This window comes from Pseudophryne corroboree, chromosome 1 (genome assembly GCF_028390025.1).
Source record: "Pseudophryne corroboree isolate aPseCor3 chromosome 1, aPseCor3.hap2, whole genome shotgun sequence".
In the NCBI taxonomy this organism is placed as follows: domain Eukaryota; kingdom Metazoa; phylum Chordata; class Amphibia; order Anura; family Myobatrachidae; genus Pseudophryne; species Pseudophryne corroboree.
This window is the reverse complement of record NC_086444.1, coordinates 1,127,771,997-1,127,799,367: the sequence shown is the minus strand read 5'-3', so window position 1 is coordinate 1,127,799,367 and position 27,371 is coordinate 1,127,771,997. Positions and strand designations below refer to the sequence as shown.

Genomic DNA, 27,371 nt, shown 5'->3' with positions numbered 1-27,371 from the left:
AGCCTCCGGAGGCTATATGTGAGGTATTTTTAGCCAAAATAGGTATTCATTTGCCTCCCAGGGCGCCCCCCTCCCAGCGCCCTGCACCCTCAGTGACTGCCGTGTGAAGTGTGCTGAGAGGAAAATGGCGCACAGCTGCAGTGCTGTGCGCTACCTTTAGAAGACTGAGGAGTCTTCTGCCGCCGATTCTGGACCTCTTCTTACTTCAGCATCTGCAAGGGGGCCGGCGGCAAGGCTCCGGTGACCATCCAGGCTGTACCTGTGATCGTCCCTCTGGAGCTGATGTCCAGTAGCCAAGAAGCCAATCCATCCTGCACGCAGGTGAGTTCACTTCTTCTCCCCTAAGTCCCTCGTTGCAGTGATCCTGTTGCCAGCAGGACTCACTGTAAAATAAAAAACCTAAGCTAAACTTTCCTAAGCAGCTCTTTAGGAGAGCCACCTAGATTGCACCCTTCTCGGCCGGGCACAAAATCTAACTGGCTTGGAGGAGGGTCATAGGGGGAGGAGCCAGTGCACACCACCTGATCCTAAAGCTTTACTTTTTGTGCCCTGTCTCCTGCGGAGCCGCTATTCCCCATGGTCCTTTCAGGAACCCCAGCATCCACTAGGACGATAGAGAAATATATATATATATATATATCAAATCCATAGGGTCCACACTCACATAGTCCATATTCATGCTGGGGTGCATTTCAAGATGAAAGATAACCATCAGGTTATGGTTCCAGAATAGCCATATGAAGAGAGAGCACTCACCAGACTTGTTAAAAAGTAAATCCTTTATTTCAGAACAAGAAGTCAAACAGCTACATCGACGTTTCGGTCCTGTCCAGGACCTTTGTCAAGATAAAAACATGGTGCAGTGTCCGGATATTTATACCCATATTGGTTCCCTCCCACCAATAAGGTGGGATACACCCACTCATGTTCAACATTAAGAATACTCCTAGTGCAATAAATGTAATAGAAAAACAGTCGACCATATGGGCTCTGTATGTACAAAGTATCTAGTAGGTAATCATCAAAACCGACCAGTTAGGCTATATAATCCATCTAAACCATTAAAAAGCGGCGTGCGTTCCAACGGCCGAGTCACTTCCGGTCCGTGAACCGCACATCCGGTCACGTGCCCCGGAAGACAGCTAAACAAAGCAACTTCCGGTCCGTGACACGCACATCCGGTCCCAGGTCACGGAAGTGAATACGGCATACAACACTTGTACAGTTTAGTGAAGGATCTTAAAGCGGTATCCCCATCAATCATACCACACATATATACGCTGTGGCAATCAAGAATATATCTATACAACTATTCTTTAGACGTTAAACATATTAACAAAATTATTGTAATTGAATCCAATATATAAACCTAAAATTAGATAGATGTCCATAGGGATCCAGTAGATTAGATAAGCCAATTACTCTGATCAATCAGTTCATCAAGTACTTGAAATTTCTGAAACGATCAAGGTATCCATGTTCAAGATAAGGTTATCAAGTATTAGCCAAGCTGAAAAGTAAAATAAAAAGTTAGTAAAGCCACAGACTATTACAACAGGAGAGGACAGACCGCAGAAAAATAAAAATAAAAATGAAAAATGAAAAAAATGTGTAATAAAAAATAATCAAAAATAATAATAAAAAATAATAATAAATTCCAGAATTTAGCCCAAATATATGCCATAATGAATGGCATCATTAAGTCCCCGTGGTCGAATGGTATCAAGGCGAAAGATCCAGGATGCCTCCTTTTTAAGAAGCATTTTAGCACGATCAACTGTACGACATGCAGGGGGATGATGGTGGGTACATTCTTCCATCACCCACATACAGGTCAAAAAATTTCTATTCGAAAAAGGGTGACTTGTACGTCAGACTTCGTGGTTTATATTCTTACCTGTCCGTGTTCATTAGTATATGTCGGCAAGACTATACGTCCATTCCGCGAGAGAATGGCAAATCACCGACTGTCGATTAGGTCGGCACTCACAGACGGTACCTCTGACAAACCGGTGGCCCGGCATTTTATTGAAGCCAGACATTCGCTGGCAACATTGAGATGTATGATAATTGACAGGGTGGATCCTCCAAGAAGGGGTGGAGATCGTGCTAAAATGCTTCTTAAAAAGGAGGCATCCTGGATCTTTCGCCTTGATACCATTCGACCACGGGGGTGGGGTGACATGTGTTGTGCTGCTCAGTCCAGTCCATATAGCCAGTGTAGCTGTAAAGTGGTGCTGTGTTGTGCAGACCAGTCCAGTGTAGTCACTCAGTGTATTGTGCTGCATCAGTCCAGGCAGTCAGTGTTGGTGATCTCTTCTGCCATATATCCAGTGTAGCTGTAAAGTGGGGCTGTGTTGTGCACACCAGTCCAGTGTAGTCACTCACTGTATTGTGCCGCATCATTCCAGGCAGTCACGGTGTTCTCTGCTGCCATATATCCAGTGTCCTGTGTCATCAGTAATTCCAGTGACGATATACGCTGCTGCTATATATATCCACTGCTGCAGTATGACAAATTACAATTATATTATTATTAAAAAGCTGTTGGGCTGCATCAGACCAGTGATAGTGTGTGTCCTGTGTCATCAGTAATTCCAGTGGCAATATACGCTGCTGCTATATATATCCACTGCTGCAGTATAACAATTATAACAACCTGTTAGGCTGCATCAGACCATTGGTAGAGTCCTGTGTCAACAGTAATTTCAGCCATTCCTGTGACACATATTGGGGTAAATTTACTAAGGTGAGAGATTTTTAGAACTGGTGATGTTGCCCATGGCAACCAATCAGATTCTACTTACCATTTATCTATCTGCTTCTAGCAGATAATAGATATAATCTGATTGGTTGCTATGGGCAACATCACCAGTTCTAAAAAATCTCCCAGCTTAGTAAATTTACCCCATTGTCTCTTATAACTCCCAAAAAATAATGGAGAACAAAAATATTGAGAATATAGGGAAAGATCAAGAAGACCAATTCCTCCTAGTGCTGAAGCTGCTGCCACTAGCCATGACATAGACGATGAAATACCATCAACGTCGTCTGCCAAGGCCGATGCCCAATGTGATAGTAGAGGGGGTGTAAAATCCAAAAAGCCAAAGTTCAGTAAAAAGAACCAAAAAAAGAAATTTAAATGGTCTGAGGAGAAACGTAAACTTGCCAATATGCCATTTACGACACGGAGTGGCAAGGAACGGCTGAGGCCCTGGCCTATGTTCATGGCTAGTGGTTCAGCTTCACATGACGATGGAAGCCCTCATCATCCCGCTAGAAAAATTAAAAAGAATTAAGATGGAAAGAGCACAGAAAAGAACTGTGTGCTCTGAGATGGTATCACAAATCCCCAAGGAGAGTCCAATTGTGTCGGCGGTTGCGATGCCTGACCTTCCCAACACTGGACGGGAAGAGGTGGCTCCTTCCACCATTTGCACGCCCCCTGCAAGTGCTGGAAGGAGCACCCACAGTCCAGTTCCTGATATTCAAATTGAAGATGTCACTGTTGAAGTACATAAGGAAGAGGATATGGGTGTTGCTGGCGCTGAGGAGGAAGTTGACGATGAGGATTGATGATGTGGTTTGTTTAAGTCAGGCACCGGGGGAGACACCTGTTGTCCTTGGGACGAAGAAGCCCATTGTGATGCCTGGGCAAACTACCAAAAAAGCCACCTCTTTGGTGTGGAATTATTTCTCCTCAAATCCGGACAACAGGTGCCAAGCCATCTGTTGACTCTGTCAATCTGTAATAAGTAATGGTAAGGATGTTAACCACCTAGGAACATCCTCCCTTATACGTCACCTGCTGCGCATTCATCAGAAGTCACTGTCAAGTTCAGAAACTTTGGGTAAGAGCGTAAGCAGTCCACTGACACCTAAATCCCTTATTCCACCTGTACCCAAGCTCCTGCAAGACACACCACCAACTCCTCAGTCAGGAACGTCCGTAGTCCTGCAGGCCATGTCACTGTCAAGACTGAGGAGTCCTCTCCTAACTGGGATTCCTCCATAGGATCCTTGAGTGGTACGCCTGCTGTTGCTGCCGCTGCTGTTGTTGCTACTGGGAGTCGATCGTCATCCCAGAGGGGAAGTCGGAAGACCACTTGTACTACTTCCAGTAAGCAATTGACTGTCCAACAGTCCTTTGTGAGGAAGATTAAATATGACAGCAGTCATCCTTTTGCAAAGAAGATAATTGAGGCCTTGACAGCTATGTTGGTGTTAGAGGTGCGACCAGTATCCACCATTAGTTCAGAGTCACTTAAAAATTTGTTTGAGTTACTGTGACCCCAGTATCAATTCCCATCTAGGTTCCACTTCTCTATGCAGTCAATACAGAGAATGTACACAGACTTCAGAAAGAGTCACCATTGTCCTAAAAAATGCGGTTGTATCCAGTGTCCACTTAACCTCGGACATGTGGACAAGTGGAACAGGGCAGACTAAGGACTATATGACTGTAACAGCCCACTGGGTAGATGTATGACCTACCGCAGTGACACCTGTAGCAGCATCTTGCAAATGCCAACTCGTTCCTAGGCAGGCTACGCTATGTATCACCGCTTTCCATAAGAGGCACACAGCTGACAACCTCTTATGGAAACTAAGGAACATCATCGGAGAATGGCTTACCCCAATTGGGCTCTCCTGGGGATTTGTGATATCGGACAACGCCACCAATATTGTGCGTGCATTACAACTGGGCAAATTCCAGCACGTCCCATGTTTTGCACTGACAATTAATTTGGTGGTGCAGAATTTTTTTTAAAAATGAGTGGTGTGCAGGAGATGCTGTTGGTGGCCCGAAAAATTGCGGGCCACTTTCGCCATTCTTCCACTGCGTGCCGAAGACTGGAGCACCAGCAAACACTCCTGAACCTGTCCTGCCATCAACTGAAGCAAGAGGTGGTAACGAGGTGGAATTCAACACTCTATATGCTTCAGAGGATGGAGGAGCAGCAAAAGGCCATTCAAGCCTATACATCCACCTACGATATAGGCAAAGGAGGGGTAATGCACCACACTTAAGCACAGTGGAGAATGATTTCCGTCTTTTGCAAGGTTCTCCAACCCTTCAAACTTGCCACACGTGAAGTCAGTTCAGACACTGCCAGCTTGAGTCAGATCATTCCCCTCATCAGGCTTTTGCAGAAGCAACTGGATAACTTAAAGGAGGAGCTAAGACGGAGCGATTCCGCAAAGTATGTGGGACTTGTGGATGGAGCCCTTCATTCGCTTTGCCAGGATTCAAGGGTGGTTAATCTGTTGAAATCAGAGCACTACATTTTGGCCACCGTGCTCGATCCTAGATTTAAAACCTACGTTGTATCTCTCTTTCTGGCAGACACAAGTCTGCAGATGTTCAAAGACCTGCTGGTGAGACACTTGTCAACACAAGCGGAACGTGACCCGTCAACAGCTCCTCCTTCACATTCTCCCGCAACTGGGGCTGCGAGGAAAAGGCTAAGAATTTCGAGCCAACCCACTGGCGGTGATGCAGGGCAGTCTGGAGCGAGTGCTGACATCTGGTCCAGACTGAAGGACCTGCCAACGATTACTGACATGTCATCTACTGTCACTGCATATGATTCTGTCACCATTGAAAGAATGGTGGAGGATTATATGAGTGACAGCATCCAAGTAGGCATGTCAGACAGTCCGTACGTATACTGGCAGGAAAAAGAGGCAATTTGGAGGCCCTTGCACAAACTGGCTTTATTTTACCTAAGTTGCCCCCCCCTCCAGCGTGTACTCCGAAAGAGTGTTTAGTGCAGCCGGTAACCTTGTCAGCAATCGGTGTACGAGGTTACTTCCAGAAAATGTGGAGAAGATGATGTTCATCAAAATGAATTATAAAGTCTTCCAGGAAGACCTTTACCAGCAATTGCCTCCAGAACGTACACAGGAACCTGTGATGGTGGATTCCAGTGGGGACGAATTAATACTCAGTGTGCCTCTGTAGAGCCAGTTTGTGCAAGGAGAGATTGATTGCTTCTTTTTTTGTGGGGGCCCAAACAAACCAGTCATTTCAGCCACAGTCGGGTGGCAGACCCTGTCGCTGAAATAATTAGTTTGTTAAAGTGTGCATGTCCTGTTTATACAACATAAGGGTGGGGGGGGGGCTAAGGACAATTTCATCGTGCACCTCTTTTTCTTCTTTGCATCATGTGCTGTTTGGGGACTAGTTTTTTTTAAGTGCCATCCTGTCTGTAACTGCAGTGCCACTCCTAGATGGGCCAGGTGTTTGTGCTGCACACTTGTGTCACTTAGTTTGGCCTTACAGCTACCTAATTGCACCTCTTTTTCTTCTTTGCTTCATGTGCTGTTTGGGGCCTTTTTTTTTATATCTGCCCTTCTGTCTGCCATTGCAGTGCCACGCCTAGATGGGCCTAATTGCTTGTGTCGCTTGGCTTAGTCATACAACTACCTCATTGCATTCTTTTTCTTCTTTGCATTATGTGCTGTTTGGGGACTAGTTTTTGAATAGTGCCATCCTGTCTAACTGCAGTGCCACTCCTAGATGGGCCAGGTGTTTGTGGCGCACACTTGTGTCACTTAGCTTAGTCATACAGCCACCTCGGTGCAACTTTTAGGCCTTAAAACAATATTGTGAGGTGTGAGGTGTTCAGAATAGACTGGAAATGAGTGGAAATGATTGTTATTGAGGTTAATAATACTGTAGGGGCAAAATTACCCCCAAATTCTGTGATTTTAGCTGTTTTTATGTGTTTTCCCCAAAAAAAATCATCCAGATCCAAAACCAAAACACGAAAGGGTGGTTTTTGCAAAACCAAGCCAAAACCATAACATGAAAATGGAATTAGAACCAAAACCAAAACACAAAACACGAAAAGTGCCAACCGCACATCACACACACAGGTTCTCAAACTCAGTCCTCAGGACACCACACGGTCTATGTTTTGCAGGTCACCTGTAGATTTTTAAAATGTGACAGTCGGTGATATACTGCACCTGCTGAGTGACATGGAAAACGTGAATATATATATGTCTATCTATCTATCTATCTATCTATCTATCTATCTATCTATACACACACATACACACACATACACACACATACACACACACACACACACACACACACACACACACACACACACATCTATATATATATATATAAAATTGGAATGCGGTTAAAATACCGGTCACAGTGCCAACGCCAGAATCTCGACTAGCTGTGAAATCCCTCCACCGGAATACCAGTGCCACAGAACGAACAGCAGTCCGATTTCCTGTGATGAGCTGTCCTATTTATGTACACCTTCAAAGCCCTCACAACAGCCAAAGACTTTGAAGTAGCAAAGGTGTCCATAACACCCGGAACCACAATAGCATTTATAACTTATCATCTAATAGGTGAATTTAATATTGCATCCACAAATATTTTTTTTAGTGTTCAATAATATAAGTTGTTTTTGCGTTGTGTTCTTTTGCTTTTATCTTTATACTTAGGTTTATCTATATTTCATTAGCTTAATTTATTCTATATACTTGCTATATAGATTCTATCTATTTAGCAGTGCCATACATATTCTTTTGACTTAAAATTATGTATTTTTAATATGTACATATCCATGTTAATTGAAATCAGTTTTTATATAAATTTATGTAGTTGTTTTAATAGTTATATCGCTTCGATTAAATCCCTGTCGTTTTTTTTTCTGTCTTTGTAGTTTACAGCTGATGGCTCTAGTTTTGCCTGGAGATAAATATTTGCATGACTTTAATCATGCGATTAATTGACAGCTGAGGCTGATTTAGTATTTTGTAGAATAAGAAGTTTTTGTTTTGTTTTTTATAACCGGCATTACACTTGTTTTTATGTTGTATTTTCCGGAGGTCCCATATAAAGATAAATATATATATTAAATATTAGTCTGTGAGTAATTTTTACCACTTCATCCGCATATACTTAAAAACTGCAGCTGACGAGCCCGGCAGTGAAGTACCACTACCACAAAAATAAAATAAAAATGTTTTCTATCAAACGGTGTGACCCAATAATATTTTTTGGTGATCTAATGATCACCAAACAATATTATTGGCAGATATCTACAAGTTGTTAGATGCATAGCGGATGTGAGCAAGGAGGTTAGTGCATACGTTGACTCCAAACCAGTAGGTTTTATTGAATGTAATAGTATACTCGTGATAGAAGACAAACGGCAGTCAATACGATTGTTATGAGCCACGGCAGTGGCTCATTCCTGTTTTGCATTTTGGTTATGTATTTTATGTTATACTTCTGTTTCTGTTCCCCATGGGTGTCATGGGGTATTTGGAGTCACCCTTAAGGAGAGGGTACTGTTATGAACTGCAAGCAGTGGTTCATTCCTATTCATGTATTTTATGTTATAGTTCTCTTGCAGGCCAGGATTTCCTTTGCTCTGGTTTAGAAAGACTCTTGTTGGCCACCGGTGGGGAGTCTGTGTAATTGCAGCCTGTTTCCATGTGTTTAGCCTCACCTGTCTGTTAATTGCACTTGTCAGTTTGGAGTCGTGCAACAGGGCAGCTGCACGACATAATTAATCAGGGTCCCTGCTGTGATCGGAAGAAATCTTTGTTATATTCTGTCTCAGTGCATTACACAGACGCCGGTGATAGCTTCTGTCTAGCTGCTTCCTGCCTTGAAGCATTCCTGTCCAGGAGGCCTGTGTCTGATCCTGTGTCTGATCCAGTGTCTTGCCTTGAAGCATTCCTGTCCCGAAGTCCAGTGGCTTCGTCTGTTCCTGATCCCGTATCCTGTTCCTTGGTGTCCACTGGTCTGTCATTGGAACTCTGCCTGTCCTTCGGTCCTGAGAGCCTGTGTCAGCTACTTTGGGGGTTCCTGTCCGTTTGCCAGTATTTGTACCGGTTTCATAAGCAGCGGCTTTGCCGCATCCGTCAGCCAAGGCCGTAGCTACTTGTTGCTTTTGCTTTGGATTTTCTGCAGAGGGTTCTGCGTATGCTGTCACCGCCGGTACACAACAGTATTGTGTTGGCGTGTGGACAGCATTTCCTTTGTTGTTGTTTATCCTGGCGGCTGTGCCGCACATACTTTAAGTTCTGTAGCACCCCTAACTGGGTACTTCCTTCTCTAGTTAGAGGTTCCCCTTGTCATCACCCCGTCTCAGTCTACGCCTTGTCTTTAACTAAGACCGGGGAGCATCGGAGTTGGGCAGACATAATCCGCCCTTCAAACGCGGCTGCCGTGGGCCCAAGAAACCATAGTCACGCAGGCGCAGGCTGACAACGAGGGTGAGACAACGGAGTTAGGGATCTTTGGGGGTGCTGCCGAGCTCCGTATCTATTGCAGCTTTACGTTCCTGTACTTGGGGCTCATCCGCCCAGTTCCAGGAGTACCAAGTACAGTGAACGTAACAACAATAAGGTATTGATCTCTTTTGGTCTAAGTACTGTACAGCCGTACAGCACTGTGGCACTTCAATAACATCGTGGCAGACTTGTGCAACTGCAGATACTTTTGTAGAGGCATGTGAACAAGTCCTGCACCTAGAGTCTAGACAGTCTGTCCTTTAGTGAATAATATTTACTCAGACATGTGATGTTATTAAGACAGATGAGTAATGCACAATAACACACAGTTTAAGAGACAGCACATAGCGATGAACCATTTAACAACATGTCAACACCTCTTGCTTAGAGATCTCTTGTTACAAGTTCTAATTATCTTAAGCTTTATAAAGATTTTCCTGTAATAAAACATAAGAGTATCAAGTAATAATAACAACAATCATCATTAGTCATCACTTTTCAGGCCACAGTTTTCACGAATCACTCTCAGCACTTGTTATATAAGTCCCATAGTAAGTATATTGTCAATATTTTGATCACTCATGATATACTGTAGTTCACAGTAAATAACTTATTCTCAACAATTTCTCTAATAAAGTGATGTTTGCTCGCAATGTGCTTACATCTGCCATGGTGCTTTGTACTAGCAGATAAGTCTAAAGCACCTTTTATTTTTGTATAAATTATTGAGAGCGTCTTTTGGGTTTAAAATTTTTAGTTCACTTAAGGTACTTTTATGCAAAATGTACTCTTTTCCTGTTAGTCAAAGCCATATATTATGCCTCTGTTGAAGATAAAGCAGCTTTTGTTTTTATTTGACCAGTTTATTGCTGCATCTGCTAATTCAACTAGGTAGCCAGTAAAATAATTAACTAATAATATGCTGTCTTCATCTGCTCCCCAATCTACATTGCAGAATATTTCAATTTCTAAAGTTTTATCATAGGGCTCTGGTGGTGCCATAAAGATTTCTTCAGCTAGTTCACCATTAAGAAATGGCAAATCAAAATCTAGTTGATATAATAGCAAGTCATATAGTGCAGACATAGCAATTATTAAACATAGGGTACTGTACCTTGCGACAGAGGAGAACACTTCACTGTAATCCCTTCCAGGCCTTTGAGTAAATACCTTTGCAACAAGGTGAGACTTGTAATGGGCAACTGAGATGTCAGTATTTATCTTTCCACACACAATCCATTTGTTTTTAATTGTTTTCTGGTGGGTCAGTCGGTTCACAATAATCCAAGTCCAATTTTCATGAAAAGATGCCATTTCCTTATCTACAGCAGACTCCCATTTGGATGACTCATTACTTATTTTTTCTTCTTCTAAACTTTGTGTCATGGATCGATTTGTCTGTGAACCCGAACTGGAGTCTTGGGCTAGCCTGGAGTCTGTGGTGAGCATTGGAAAACTGGACGGCCTTATGTAATCTGTGCTCATGGACGATGCTAGGACTAAGGAGTTATATTTGTGAACTGTGAAGTTTTGGACAAGTGAATACTGCTGGCAACCGTGGGTGCTGGATATGCAGCTGAGGACCTGAAGGAAGTCCAGGTGATGCTTATTCACATATGATGAATGATATGGAATTAGAACACAGGATTCACTGGAATGGAACTGGAATGCTGACATACTGGAATTAATAGAACAACTGAATAGTCCAGACTGGAGAAAAATAGCAGGATAGACCAGAATGGAACCGGATAGCTGAATTGCTGAGAACTCCAGAATGGACCTGGAAAAGCAGGATAGCTGAGTGCACTGGAAAGCAACTGGAATATTGTAGTCTCCAGAATGGAGCGAAACATGATGCGAAAGGGATGAGGATGCTAACTGGTACGTTGGAATTGACCAAGACCCCCGCAAGGGAGTTTGAGCTTAGCTGCGCCTGATACGCAGATCACAGCCCTTTGACCGGGTTCCCGGAATACCATGGGTGGAAGAAGATAACAGGAACCAGGATGGTACTGGAAGGTGGATCACAGGGATGAAGCCGGAATAACTGGATCACCAGGTCCCGATGGTATTTACCCAAGGGTCTAATGGAGCTTCACTGTGAACTTGCAAAACCGCTATTTTTGATCTTTAAGGATTCAGTAATATCAGGTATGGTTCCCAAAGACTGGCGTATAGCGGAAGTAGTGCCTATATTCAAAAAGGGAAGTAAAGCTGAACCAGGTAATTATAGACCAGTTAGTCTTACATCTATAGTTGGGAAAGTATTGGAAGGTATTCTAAACCCGTTATATAAATCACTTGTGAGGCCACACCTTGAATACTGTGTACAATTCTGGGCACCATACTACAAAAAGGATATCCTGGAGCTAGAAAAGGTTCAAAGGCGGGCGACCAAACTAATTAAGGGTATGGAGACGCTAGAATACGAGGAAAGGCTTGCAAGACTAGGCATGTTTACACTGGAAAAGAGGAGATTAAGAGGGGACATGATCAACATTTACAAATATATAAGGGGACAATATACAGATCTTGCGCAGGACCTGTTTTTGGTTAGATCAACACAGAGAACTCGTGGACACTCGCTCAGGTTAGAGGAGAGGAGATTCCGCACAATACAGCGTAAAGGCTTTTTTACGGTAAGGACGATACCTGTTTGGAATTCCCTGCCTGAGGGAGTTGTAATGGCCGACTCAGTCAACACCTTTAAGAATGGGTTAGATAAATTCCTAATGGATAAGGATATCCAGGGTTACGGGGCATAGTCACGCACAATGGTTATTATAAAAAAGAGGGGTAAAACGTAACGGCAGTCATCAACTTCAGTCAAAATTTTATACAAAATAATCGTGCATAGGAGACCACAAATAGGTTGAACTCAATGGACAATTGTCTTTTTTCAACCTTAGATACTATGTTACTGTAATGGAATCGATGGTGCTTAGTATCAGACTGTAACTAATGGTGCAGGATATTTGATTGGAACTGATGGTGCAGAATATCAGACCATTGCGGACCTATTGGATCTAAGGTTGACCCCTGGCAGCACAGCCTGGCTGCACTTATCAGACGGTTGGTGGACATTTTTTTGTGTGACTACTGTGTTCAATGTTACGCAGCCACCCCGAAAATGGTCCCAGCCCACCCCTGTTCTGGATGCTCGGCCAACCCTAACACCTTCTTGACATTCGCCACTGTCAATCACACTGTGGCCGCATCTTTCCTGGATGTAGCCGCAATGTGTAAGGTCACGCGTGCACAGACAACTTACATGTGGCCGCTACCAGCGACCTCATGGCTGCTTCCAGGTCTGAATCAGGCCCTTAGAGCAATAGAACAAGGTTAAATGCAAGAGCTCACTGGAGAGGTTTAAACGGGGCTATAGACAACATTGCACTGGCTCTTCTGTCTCCCAAGGAAGTCCCTTATTACTCCTGATGCCTGGCTGTGGGCATCATGTAACTGCAGACTGATCTCCCGTTAATGCTTGGACAGTCACCTGACTCAGACTGTCAAGGCTGTTTCCAGCAGATAGAAGCCAATGAGAAGCATGGGAGCTGCAGAAAGATGCAAATGATCAGAGAGCCGCACCAGGTCCCCAGAGGACTGCCAGGACCAGGGTGATAGGTGAGTAACCAAGAAGCAGCTGAAACTGGGACTTTTTTTTTACACTCTCTGGCTCTGAGGATACAATATTGGCAAATTCCTCACTCTACTTATTGTGGGTTTATCTTTATTATGTTTTGTTGAAATCACTTGGTTAGAAGTATTGGTATTCACAGGTAGTTCAAGTATTACACATTTCTCAGGCACTTCATAGTTTGGCCCATGAAATATGATATGTCGGGATTTTACAAATTTTTGATAGCAATGTCCCAAAGTCTGTGTCCCTTGCTCTCATTAGAGCATCCAAGAAAAATAGTGATTATTATGTGTAGTCCAACTTTCATCTTTATTTTGGAATATGTACATAAGCCTTAAAACCAAATACTCTGAAGAAGAGATGAGCAGGTTTGGTTCTCAGAGAACCGAACCCGCCCGAACGTCACCACCCAAGCCCGGATACGAGTCAGGCTCGGGCTTTACCGCCTGACTCAGAAACCAGAACGAGGCAAAAAGTCATCATCCTGCTGTCGGATTCTCGCGGGGTTTGGATTCCATATAAGTCGCCGCCATTTTCACTCCGGCATTGGAGAGTGTAGAGAGAGGACGTGTCTCCGTCCTCAGTGTCCTGCATCAGTTCACTATTAGTGTCTTGTGCTGCATCAGTCCAGTCACAGTGGTTGTGTCCTCTGCTGCAATATGTCCAGTGCTGCTGTACAAGTCCAGTCCAGTGGTGCTGTGTTGTGCTGCATCAGTTCAATGGTGGTGTAATGTGCTGCATCAGTCCAGTCACAGTGGTGGTGTCCTCTGCTGCTATATGTCCAGTGCTGCTGTAAAAGTCCAGTCCATTGCAGTGGTGCTGTGTTGTCCTGCATCAGTCCAGTGGTAGTGTCCCTGTGCTGTTGTATATGTCCAGCGGTACTGCCGTATAAATCCAGTGATCCTTCCGTATAATTCCAGTGGTACTGCCGTATAACTCCAGTGATCCTGGCGTATAACTCCAGTGATCCTGGCGTATAACTCCAGTGATCATGGCGTATAACTCCAGTGATCATGGCGTATATCTCCAGTGATCCTGGCGTATAACTCCAGTGATCCTGGCGTATAACTCCAGTGATCCTGGCGTATAACTCCAGTGATCCTGGCGTATAACTCCAGTGATCCTGGCGTATAACTCCAGTGATCCTGGCGTATAACTCCCAGTGATCCTGGCGTATAACTCCAGTGATCCTGGCGTATAACTCCAGTGATCCTGGCGTATAACTCCAGTGATCCTGGCGTATAACTCCAGTGATCCTGGCGTATAACTCCAGTGATCCTGGCGTATAACTCCAGTGATCCTGGCGTATAACTCCAGTGATTCTGGCGTATAACTCCAGTGATCCTGGCGTATAACTCCAGTGATCCTGGCGTATAACTCCAGTGATCCTGGCGTATAACTCCAGTGATCCTGGCGTATAACTCCAGTGATCCTGGCGTATAACTCCAGTGATCCTGGCGTATAACTCCAGTGATCCTGGCGTATAACTCCAGTGATCCTGGCGTATAACTCCAGTGATCCTGGCGTATAACTCCAGTGATCCTGGCGTATAACTCCAGTGATCCTGGCGTATAACTCCAGTGATCCTGGCGTATAACTCTAGTGATCCTGGCGTATAACTCCAGTGATCCTGCCGTATAATTCCAGTGGTGCTGGCGTATAAATCCAGTCCAGTGATCCTGCCGTATAATTCCAGTGATCCTGGCGTATAAATCCAGTGGTACTGAGCGGGAGCACTACTAACAGAATCAATTGCTCCCGCTCCCTCCACGTTAGGCGGCTGGGAAAGCCCTGTGCGGACATCCCCTCACATCACAAGCCGCCGGAGGTCAAGAAAGGTAACACGTCACACGGAATCACCTGCCCCTGCTCCCTCCACGTCGGACGGCTGGGAAAGCCTTGTGTGGACATCCCATGATAACAGAAGCCGCCGGAGGTCGAGCAAGGTAACACTGCTATTTTGGGGCACTGCATCCACACTTCCTCCTTGCTTAAAAGTGGACATTGTTATATCCATGGACACAGGAGGAATATAAAGTTGTGATTACCGATGTTAAAAGTACAGCACCATATTGCTGCTAATCTTCATTCATTACCTGTTCACAATACCGGAGGTGAGCCCGATCCATTCTCGCACCACTGATATAACATCCAATTGCTGCTCTAATTTAGGCACTGCGTAGCCATTAGGGAAGATCGGCTAACAGTGGAAAAAAAATCCTTTATTACTCTTTGCTGAGCAACCGATATATATTTTTTTCTCAAATAGGAGAAAAAGAGATTGAATATCTTTTATATTGTATTGTTTTATAATGCGGTTTGTATAATATGTGATATTGTCACAAATTATGAATAAATAATTGAAGCACTCCCTTGGTAATTTTGTATTGCCTGATTTTCTAGTATACGTATATGTGTGTATGTATGTGTATGTATGTATGTATGTATGTATGTATATATATATATATATATATATATATATATATATACAGCAGTCAGCGGCACTCACGGCTCCCAAATAGGTAAATGATGAGACAGTCAAAGTGCGGTCAACGTTTCAATGTTGTTCAGATAAACATTTTCATCAGGACGTGAGTGCCGCTGACTGCTGTGTATATTTATGGACACCCAATCCAGGGTTGTTACGTGGAGGGCACCGGCTTATTTACTATGAATTATCTTTGGATGGAGTGCTGCTGATCTCTATACATTATACATTATATATATATATATATATACATATACCCTGTTGCAAAGCGGATTACTGAGGCCATAACAACTATGCTGGTGTTAGACGTGCGTCCGGTATCCGCCATTAGTGCAGTGGGACTGCAGTGCCAACCCTAGATGTGCCGGGTGTTTGTTAGAGATGAGCGGGTTCGGTTTCTCTGAATCCGAACCCGCACGAACTTCATGTTGTTTTTTTTCACGGGTCCGAGCGACTCGGATCTTCCCGCCTTGCTCGGTTAACCCGAGCGCGCCCGAACGTCATCATGACGCTGTCGGATTCTTGCGAGGCTCGGATTCTATCGCGAGACTCGGATTCTATATAAGGAGCCGCGCGTCGCCGCCATTTTCACACGTGCATTGAGATTGATAGGGAGAGGACGTGGCTGGCGTCCTCTCCATTTAGATTATAAGAGAGAGAGATTTACTGGAGCTTAGGACTAGGAGGAGTACTGTAGAAGTGTAGAGAGTGCAGAGAGTTTACTAGTGAGTGACCACCAGACAGTGCAGTTTATTTAATATATCCGTTCTCTGCCTGAAAAAAGCGATACACACAGTGACTCAGTCACATACCATATCTGTGTGCACTGCTCAGGCTCAGCCCAGTGTGCTGCATCATCTATATATATATTATATATCTGTCTGACTGCTCAGCTCACACAGCTTATAATTGTGGGGGAGACTGGGGAGCACTGCAGTGCCAGTTATAGGTTATAGCAGGAGCCAGGAGTACATAATATTATATAGTGAGTGACCACCAGACAGTGCAGTTTATTTAATATATCCGTTCTCTGCCTGAAAAAAGCGATACACACAGTGACTCAGTCACATACCATATCTGTGTGCACTGCTCAGGCTCAGCCCAGTGTGCTGCATCATCTATATATATTATATATCTGTCTGACTGCTCAGCTCACACAGCTTATAATTGTGGGGGAGACTGGGGAGCACTGCAGTGCCAGTTATAGGTTATAGCAGGAGCCAGGAGTACATAATATTATATTAAAATTAAACAGTGCACACTTTTGCTGCAGGAGTGCCACTGCCAGTGTGACTGACCAGTGACCTGACCACACTGACCACCAGTATAGTTAGTAGTATACTTATATTGTGATTGCCTGAAAAAGTTAAACACTCGTCGTGTGACTTCACTTGTGTGTTGTTGTTTTTTTTATTCTATAAAAATAAAACTCATTCTGCTGACAGACAGTGTCCAGCAGGTCCGTCATTATATAATATATAATATATACCTGTCCGGCTGCAGTAGTGATATATATATATTTTTTATATCATTTATCATCCAGTCGCAGCAGACACAGTACGGTAGTTCACGGCTGTGGCTACCTCTGTGTCTGCACTCGGCAGGCAGTCCGTCCATAATTGTATACCACCTAACCGTGGTTTTTTTTTTCTTCTTTATACATACATACTACTACGACATCTCTTTATCAACCAGTCTATATTAGCAGCAGACACAGTACAGTACGGTAGTTCACGGCTGTGGCTACCTCTGTGTCTGCACTCGGCAGGCAGTCCGTCCATAATTGTATACCACCTAACCGTGGTTTTTTTTTCTTTCTTCTTTATACATACATAGTTACATAGACATCTCTTTATCAACCAGTCTATATTAGCAGCAGACACAGTACAGTACGGTAGTTCACGGCTGTGGCTACCTCTGTGTCTGCACTCGGCAGGCAGTCCGTCCATAATTGTATACCACCTAACCGTGGTTTTTTTTTCTTTCTTCTTTATACATACATAGTTACATAGACATCTCTTTATCAACCAGTCTATATTAGCAGCAGACACAGTACAGTACGGTAGTTCACGGCTGTGGCTACCTCTGTGTCTGCACTCGGCAGGCAGTCCGTCCATAATTGTATACCACCTAACCGTGGTTTTTTTTTCTTTCTTCTTTATACATACATAGTTACATAGACATCTCTTTATCAACCAGTCTATATTAGCAGCAGACACAGTACAGTACGGTAGTTCACGGCTGTGGCTACCTCTGTGTCTGCACTCGGCAGGCAGTCCATAATTGTATACTAGTATCCATCTCCATTGTTTACCTGAGGTGCCTTTTAGTTGTGCCTATTAAAATATGGAGAACAAAAATGTTTAGGTTCCAAAATTAGGGAAAGATCAAGATCCACTTCCACCTCGTGCTGAAGCTGCTGCCACTAGTCATGGCCGAGACGATGAAATGCCAGCAACGTCGTCTGCCAAGGCCGATGCCCAATGTCATAGTACAGAGCATGTCAAATCCAAAACACCAAATATCAGAAAAAAAAGGACTCCAAAACCTAAAATAAAATTGTCGGAGGAGAAGCGTAAACTTGCCAATATGCCATTTACGACACGGAGTGGCAAGGAACGGCTGAGGCCCTGGCCTATGTTCATGGCTAGTGGTTCAGCTTCACATGAGGATGGAAGCACTCAGCCTCTCGCTAGAAAAATGAAAAGACTCAAGCTGGCAAAAGCAGCACAGCAAAGAACTGTGCATTCTTCGAAATCCCAAATCCACAAGGAGAGTCCAATTGTGTCGGTTGCGATGCCTGACCTTCCCAACACTGGACGTGAAGAGCATGCGCCTTCCACCATTTGCACGCCCCCTGCAAGTGCTGGAAGGAGCACCCGCAGTCCAGTTCCTGATAGTCAGATTGAAGATGTCAGTGTTGAAGTACACCAGGATGAGGAGGATATGGGTGTTGCTGGCGCTGGGGAGGAAATTGACCAGGAGGATTCTGATGGTGAGGTGGTTTGTTTAAGTCAGGCACCCGGGGAGACACCTGTTGTCCGTGGGAGGAATATGGCCGTTGACATGCCAGGTGAAAATACCAAAAAAATCAGCTCTTCGGTGTGGAGGTATTTCACCAGAAATGCGGACAACAGGTGTCAAGCCGTGTGTTCCCTTTGTCAAGCTGTAATAAGTAGGGGTAAGGACGTTAACCACCTCGGAACATCCTCCCTTATACGTCACCTGCAGCGCATTCATCATAAGTCAGTGACAAGTTCAAAAACTTTGGGTGACAGCGGAAGCAGTCCACTGACCAGTAAATCCCTTCCTCTTGTAACCAAGCTCACGCAAACCACCCCACCAACTCCCTCAGTGTCAATTTCCTCCTTCCCCAGGAATGCCAATAGTCCTGCAGGCCATGTCACTGGCAATTCTGACGATTCCTCTCCTGCCTGGGATTCCTCCGATGCATCCTTGTGTGTAACGCCTACTGCTGCTGGCGCTGCTGTTGTTGCTGCTGGGAGTCGATGGTCATCCCAGAGGGGAAGTCGTAAGCCCACTTGTACTACTTCCAGTAAGCAATTGACTGTTCAACAGTCCTTTGCGAGGAAGATGAAATATCACAGCAGTCATCCTGCTGCAAAGCGGATAACTGAGGCCTTGACAACTATGTTGGTGTTAGACGTGCGTCCGGTATCCGCCGTTAGTTCACAGGGAACTAGACAATTTTTTGAGGCAGTGTGCCCCCGTTACCAAATACCATCTAGGTTCCACTTCTCTAGGCAGGCGATACCGAGAATGTACACGGACGTCAGAAAAAGACTCACCAGTGTCCTAAAAAATGCAGTTGTACCCAATGTCCACTTAACCACGGACATGTGGACAAGTGGAGCAGGGCAGGGTCAGGACTATATGACTGTGACAGCCCACTGGGTAGATGTATGGACTCCCGCCGTAAGAACAGCAGCGGCGGCACCAGTAGCAGCATCTCGCAAACGCCAACTCTTTCCTAGGCAGGCTACGCTTTGTATCACCGCTTTCCAGAATACGCACACAGCTGAAAACCTCTTACGGCAACTGAGGAAGATCATCGCGGAATGGCTTACCCCAATTGGACTCCTGTGGATTTGTGGCATCGGACAACGCCAGCAATATTGTGTGTGCATTAAATATGGGCAAATTCCAGCACGTCCCATGTTTTGCACATACCTTGAATTTGGTGGTGCAGAATTTTTTTAAAAACGACAGGGGCGTGCAAGAGATGCTGTCGGTGGCCAGAAGAATTGCGGGACACTTTCGGCGTACAGGCACCACGTACAGAAGACTGGAGCACCACCAAAAACTACTGAACCTGCCCTGCCATCATCTGAAGCAAGAAGTGGTAACGAGGTGGAATTCAACCCTCTATATGCTTCAGAGGTTGGAGGAGCAGCAAAAGGCCATTCAAGCCTATACAATTGAGCACGATATAGTAGGTGGAATGCACCTGTCTCAAGCGCAGTGGAGAATGATTTCAACGTTGTGCAAGGTTCTGATGCCCTTTGAACTTGCCACACGTGAAGTCAGTTCAGACACTGCCAGCCTGAGTCAGGTCATTCCCCTCATCAGGCTTTTGCAGAAGAAGCTGGAGACATTGAAGGAGGAGCTAACACGGAGCGATTCCGCTAGGCATGTGGGACTTGTGGATGGAGCCCTTAATTCGCTTAACAAGGATTCACGGGTGGTCAATCTGTTGAAATCAGAGCACTACATTTTGGCCACCGTGCTCGATCCTAGATTTAAAGCCTACCTTGGATCTCTCTTTCCGGCAGACACAAGTCTGCTGGGGTTGAAAGACCTGCTGGTGACAAAATTGTCAAGTCAAGCGGAACGCGACCTGTCAACATCTCCTCCTTCACATTCTCCCGCAACTGGGGGTGCGAGGAAAAGGCTCAGAATTCCGAGCCCACCCGCTGGCGGTGATGCAGGGCAGTCTGGAGCGACTGCTGATGCTGACATCTGGTCCGGACTGAAGGACCTGACAACGATTACGGACATGTCGTCTACTGTCACTGCATATGATTCTCTCAACATTGATAGAATGGTGGAGGATTATATGAGTGACCGCATCCAAGTAGGCACGTCACACAGTCCGTACTTATACTGGCAGGAAAAAGAGGCAATTTGGAGGCCCTTGCACAAACTGGCTTTATTCTACCTAAGATGCCCTCCCACAAGTGTGTACTCCGAAAGAGTGTTTAGTGCCGCCGCTCACCTTGTCAGCAATCGGCGTACGAGGTTACATCCAGAAAATGTGGAGAAGATGATGTTCATTAAAATGAATTATAATCAATTCCTCCGCGGAGACATTGACCAGCAGCAATTGCCTCCACAAAGTACACAGGGAGCTGAGATGGTGGATTCCAGTGGGGACGAATTGATAATCTGTGAGGAGGGGGATGTACACGGTGATATATCGGAGGGTGATGATGAGGTGGACATCTTGCCTCTGTAGAGCCAGTTTGTGCAAGGAGAGATTAATTGCTTCTTTTTTGGGGGGGGTCCAAACCAACCCGTCATATCAGTCACAGTCGTGTGGCAGACCCTGTCACTGAAATGATGGGTTGGTTAAAGTGTGCATGTCCTGTTTTGTTTATACAACATAAGGGTGGGTGGGAGGGCCCAAGGACAATTCCATCTTGCACCTCTTTTTTCTTTTCTTTTTCTTTGCATCATGTGCTGATTGGGGAGGGTTTTTTGGAAGGGACATCCTGCGTGACACTGCAGTGCCACTCCTAAATGGGCCCGGTGTTTGTGTCGGCCACTAGGGTCGCTAATCTTACTCACACAGTCAGCTACCTCATTGCGCCTCTTTTTTTCTTTGCGTCATGTGCTGTTTGGGGAGGGTTTTTTGGAAGGGACATCCTGCGTGACACTCCTAGATGGGCCCGGTGTTTGTGTCGGCCACTAGGGTCGCTAATCTTACTCACAGCGACCTCATTGCGCCTCTTTTTTTCTTTGCGTCATGTGCTGTTTGGGGAGGGTTTTTTGGAAGGGACATCCTGCGTGACACTGCAGTGCCACTCCTAGATGGGCCCGGTGTTTGTGTCGGCCACTAGGGTCGCTAATCTTACTCACACAGCTACCTCATTGCGCCTCTTTTTTTCTTTGCGTCATGTGCTGTTTGGGGAGGGTTTTTTGGAAGGGCCATCCTGCGTGACACTGCAGTGCCACTCCTAGATGGGCCCGGTGTTTGTGTCGGCCACTAGGGTCGCTAATCTTACTCACACAGCTACCTCATTGCGCCTCTTTTTTTCTTTGCGTCATGTGCTGTTTGGGGAGGGTTTTTTGGAAGGGACATCCTGCGTGACACTGCAGTGCCACTCCTAGATGGGCCCGGTGTTTGTGTCGGCCACTAGGGTCGCTTATCTTACTCACACAGCGACCTCGGTGCAAATTTTAGGACTAAAAATAATATTGTGAGGTGTGAGGTATTCAGAATAGACTGAAAATGAGTGTAAATTATGGTTTTTGAGGTTAATAATACTTTGGGATCAAAATGACCCCCAAATTCTATGATTTAAGCTGTTTTTTAGTGTTTTTTGAAAAAAACACCCGAATCCAAAACACACCCGAATCCGACAAAAAAAATTCGGTGAGGTTTTGCCAAAACGCGTTCGAACCCAAAACACGGCCGCGGAACCGAACCCAAAACCAAAACACAAAACCCGAAAAATTTCAGGCGCTCATCTCTAGTGTTTGTGCCGCACACTTGTGTCGCTTAGCTTAGCCATCCAGCTACCTAATTGCACCTCTTTTTCTTCTTTGCATCATGTGCTGTTTGGGGCCTATTTTGTAAATCTGCCGTCCTGTCTGCCACTGCAGTGCCACTCCTAGATGGACCAGATGTTAGTGCCGCCCACTTGTGTCGCTTAGCTTAGTCATCCAGCCACCTAATTGCACCTCTTTTTCTTCTTTGCATCATGTGCTGTTTGGGGCCTATTTTTTAAATCTGCCATCCTGTCTGCCACTGCAGTGCCACTCCTAGATGGGCCAGATGTTTGTGCCGCCCACTTGTGTCGCTTAGCTTAGTCATCCAGCCACCTCAGTGCAACCTTTTGGCCTAAAAACAATATTATGAGGTGTTCAGAATAGACTGGAAATGAGTGGAAATTAATGTTATTGAGGTTAATAATACCGTAGAATCAAAATTACCCCCAAATTCTGTGATTTTAGCTGTTTTTATGTTTTTTTCAAAAATCATCCAGATCCAAAACACGAAAGGGTGGTTTTGGCAAAACCAATCCAGACCCAAAACACGAGGATGGAACCAGAACCAAAACACAAAAAGTGCCCGCCGCACATCTCTACTCTGAAGTGACTTATGGCAGGTGTCTTACCTGTCCACGCTTCAATTTGTTTTCCCTTTCACTAAAACAGTGGGTGCATTGTTCTTAGATAAACTGCTATTTGATTTGTCTCAGGCCAGAATTTGTTTTCAAGGCCGCATGAGTCCTGTCATTAGAAGAGACACCAGCCAATCAGTCAGTGACTCCATAGGAGCAACCCGTTGATTGGCTGTGAGCGGCTGCTCTGTCAATCAAACTTCCCCCATAGACTTGAATGGTGGGAAGCCTTCATTGAAGTATTTGGTGGGAACGGACCTTGTATTCTATGACATGAACCACAAGGTTGCCCTCTATTAAAAAATGAGTTCTGGGGTTAGTTCTACAACATAGCCAATGTGTCATCTACTTGGACTCCAACAGACATCATTTTCTGGATAATGGACATCTTATCAATGTATTTGTTCATGTCCTTACACTCAGTTTTGTCCTGTACAAAATGTGTCTGATATGTATTCTCCTCATAAGGCCTTTATCTTCATAATCTGTTTGCAGGGCTACTCACATGGGCTTTGCGACTGCCTTCCCAATGATGATAGAATACTCTTGCTGTTCTACAGCTAACTCAATGATTCCAATGGCTCCTCTATCCATCTCATTGGGATTTTAGTTGTTTCATGGATCACCTTCCACAACTTCTCATGGTTTAACTGCATTTCTATAGCAAATTTCCAGGTAGAGTAGTTCTATAAGCCTTTCAAATTTATGACGCCTGAAATATACACTGTGACGCTCCAATAACACAGCAACAGACTGGTGCACTTGCAGATACTTTGATAAAGGCATGTAAACAAGTCCTGCACTTGGAGGCTACTCTAGACAGTCTGATCTTTAAGTTTGGTGAATAATATTTACTCAGACATGTGATATTATTTAGACAAGTGAGTCATGCACAACACCACAATACACAGTTTAAGAGACAGCACTTAGAGAGTAACCATTTTACTACATATCAACAAATTTTAACCTGCACTATGGCAAAATTAATTTTCCATAGACAGATGAGGGAGGGCACCAAATGTATCCTATGTTCCCTATACTTGTGCAAACACACGTGGTGGCATACTTGTTTGAAAAAGAGGCGCTCCCTTATCACACAGTATGTCCCTTAGTCATTCATATCTGATGACTGCATGTGACACCCAACACTGTGCGAAAAGTAAATACACCACGGATGTCGGCAGAGGCGTAACAAGGGTAGGGTGAGTGGGGCACGTTCCCTGGGCGCCTTGGCAGGCCCAGGAGAGGTGGGCGCTGCCGGCAGCCAGGGCATCATGCCCCACTCGCCCCCGTCACGCCAAAATGTGAGGGGAGGAGAGCGCAGCGTCTCTCCCTCCCCTCACCACCGCCAGCACTAGCAGCGATGCCAGCAGCGCTGCTGTGTCCGGTCTCCGGCGGCGTTAGCCAATCAGAGCTTGCGGACCGGCTCCTGATGGGCTGCCGGTCCGCGAGCTCTGATTGGCTAGCGAACCGGCGCCAGACAGCCGCCGGACACCTGGAGCGGTGAGGGGAAGGAGAGGTGCTGCGCTCTCCTCGCCTCACGTCAACAAGCGGTGAGTGGGTGAGTGACGGGGGGGGCGGCACAGTGGGGCATGTATCTGGCAATGAGTAGGGCATGTAACTGGCACTGAGTGGGGCATGTATCTGGCACTGAGTGGGGCATGTATCTGGCACAGTGGGGCAATGTTACTGGCACAGTGGGGCAATGTAACTAACACTGTGGGGCAATGTAACTGGCACTGTGGGGCAATGTAACTGGCACTGTGGGCCATTTTCAGTGGCCACACCCCTTCTGGTGCGTGGCCACACCCCTTCTGGTGTGTGGTCACACCCATTTTTTCGCCGCGTGCGCCTTCGGTGCGCGTACATGCTTCTTTTGGTGTGGTTTTTTTTTTTTTTGGGGGGGGGGGAAGGCGCCATTTTCCATCTTGCCCTGGGCTCCGAAAACCCTAGCTACGCCTCTGGATGTTGGGTATCTAATGGCCAGATCTCCCCCATCATGGGACAAAAAAGAACAAACCTAAAATCCCCAGTTGTATCCTTGATTAAACTGAGGTAGGTTCTAAAATGGTATAACTTTCTGCCATATTATTCATTTACATTGTTTGCATTTAGATTAGGTTTTATTATAAAACCTACAGTTAAAATCCTACTTTTTGTTGCCTTTGGAAAGGTTGATTATTGCTGAAGCAGCTACCACAAAATATACATGTTTGCTAATTTTTCAGTTTTAAACAACAACACTTATTTGGCATTGCAGGTAAATTTCATTTATTGCATGACAAAATATATACACATTAAGTTTGCTTTAAGGAAAATCTAGTTCTTCTGAAAAATAAGATTTTACTTACCGATAAATCTATTTCTCGGAGTCCGTAGTGGATGCTGGGGTTCCTGAAAGGACCATGGGGAATAGCGGCTCCGCAGGAGACAGGGCACAAAAAGTAAAGCTTTTCCAGATCAGGTGGTGTGCACTGGCTCCTCCCCCTATGACCCTCCTCCAGACTCCAGTTAGGTACTGTGCCCGGACGAGCGTACACAATAAGGGAGGATTTTGAATCCCGGGTAAGACTCATACCAGCCACACCAATCACACCGTACAACTTGTGATCTAAACCCAGTTAACAGCATGATAACAGCGGAGCCTCTGAAAGATGGCTTCCTTCAACAATAACCCGAATTAGTTAACAATAACTATGTACAATTATTGCAGATAATCCGCACTTGGGATGGGCGCCCAGCATCCACTACGGACTCCGAGAAATAGATTTATCGGTAAGTAAAATCTTATTTTCTCTATCGTCCTAGTGGATGCTGGGGTTCCTGAAAGGACCATGGGGATTATACCAAAGCTCCCAAACGGGCGGGAGAGTGCGGATGACTCTGCAGCACCGAATGAGAGAACTCCAGGTCCTCCTTAGCCAGAGTATCAAATTTGTAAAATTTTACAAACGTGTTCTCCCCTGACCACGTAGCTGCTCGGCAAAGTTGTAATGCCGAGACCCCTCGGGCAGCCGCCCAAGATGAGCCCACCTTCCTTGTGGAGTGGGCCTTTACAGATTTAGGCTGTGGCAGGCCTGCCACAGAATGTGCAAGTTGGATTGTGCTACAGATCCAACGAGCAATCGTCTGCTTAGACGCAGGAGCACCCATCTTGTTGGGTGCATACAATATAAACAACGAGTCAGATTTTCTGACTCCAGCTGTCCTTGCAATATATATTTTTAATGCTCTGACAACGTCCAGTAACTTGGAGTCCTCCAAGTCACTTGTAGCCGCAGGCACTACAATAGGCTGGTTCAGATGAAATGCTGACACCACCTTAGGGAGAAAATGCGGACGAGTCCGCAGTTCTGCCCTGTCCGAATGGAAAATCAGATATGGGCTTTTGTAAGATAAAGCTGCCAGTTCTGACACTCTCCTGGCCGAAGCCAGGGCTAGAAGCATGGTCACTTTCCATGTGAGATATTTCAAATCCACCTTCTTTAGTGGTTCAAACCAATGAGATTTTAGAAAGTCCAAAATCACATTGAGATCCCACGGTGCCACTGGAGGCACCACAGGAGGCTGTATATGTAGCACTCCCTTAACAAAGGTCTGGACTTCAGGGACTGAAGCCAATTCTTTTTGAAAGAAAATCGACAGGGCCGAAATTTGAACCTTAATAGATCCCAATTTGAGACCCATAGACAATCCTGATTGCAGGAAATGTAGGAATCGACCCAGTTGAAATTCCTCCGTTGGAGCACTCCGATCTTCGCACCACGCAACATATTTTCGCCAAATTCGGTGAAAATGTTGCACGGTTACTGCCTTCCTTGCTTTAATCAAAGTAGGAATGACTTCTTCCGGCATGCCTTTTTCCTTTAGGATCCGGCGTTCAACCGCCATGCCGTCAAACGCAGCCGCGGTAAGTCTTGAAACAGACAGGGACCCTGCTGAAGCAAGTCCCTCCTTAGAGGTAGAGGCCACGGATCTTCCGTGATCATCTCTTGAAGTTCCGGGTACCAAGTCCTTCTTGGCCAATCCGGAACCACTAGTATCGTCCTTACGCCTCTTTGCCGTATAATTCTCAATACTTTTGGTATGAGAGGCAGAGGAGGAAACACATACACCGACTGGTACACCCAAGGCGTTACCAGCGCGTCCACAGCTATTGCCTGCGGATCTCTTGACCTGGCGCAATACCTGTCCAGTTTTTTGTTGAGGCGAGACGCCATCATGTCCACCATTGGTCTTTCCCAACGGGTTACCAGCAAGTGGAAGACTTCTGGATGAAGTCCCCACTCTCCCGGGTGAAGATCGTGTCTGCTGAGGAAGTCTGCTTCCCAGTTGTCCACTCCCGGGATGAACACTGCTGACAGTGCTATCACATGATTCTCTGCCCAGCGAAGAATCCTTGCAGCTTCTGCCATTGCACTCCTGCTTCTTGTGCCGCCCTGTCTGTTCACATGGGCGACTGCCGTGATGTTGTCCGACTGGATCAACACCGGTTTTCCCTGAAGCAGAGGTTCTGCCTGGCTTAGAGCATTGTATATTGCTCTTAGTTCCAGAATGTTTATGTGAAGAGACGTTTCCAGGCTCGTCCATACTC

At 45.4% G+C, this 27,371-nt stretch overlaps 1 long non-coding RNA gene across 2 annotated transcripts in view; it reads right to left on the bottom strand.

The window, feature by feature from the left end:
• Positions 1–784: 784 nt before the first annotated feature.
• LOC134927989 (uncharacterized) overlaps positions 785–27,371 on the bottom strand; it is a 42,939-nt gene continuing 16,352 nt past the window's right edge. For both annotated transcript variants that reach the window (XR_010177799.1, XR_010177798.1), the window contains exons 4-5: positions 2,389–2,504; positions 785–1,510 (exon numbers count right to left, since the gene is read on the bottom strand). This is a non-coding gene — a long non-coding RNA (uncharacterized LOC134927989). The remainder of the gene's footprint in view (positions 1,511–2,388; positions 2,505–27,371) is intronic.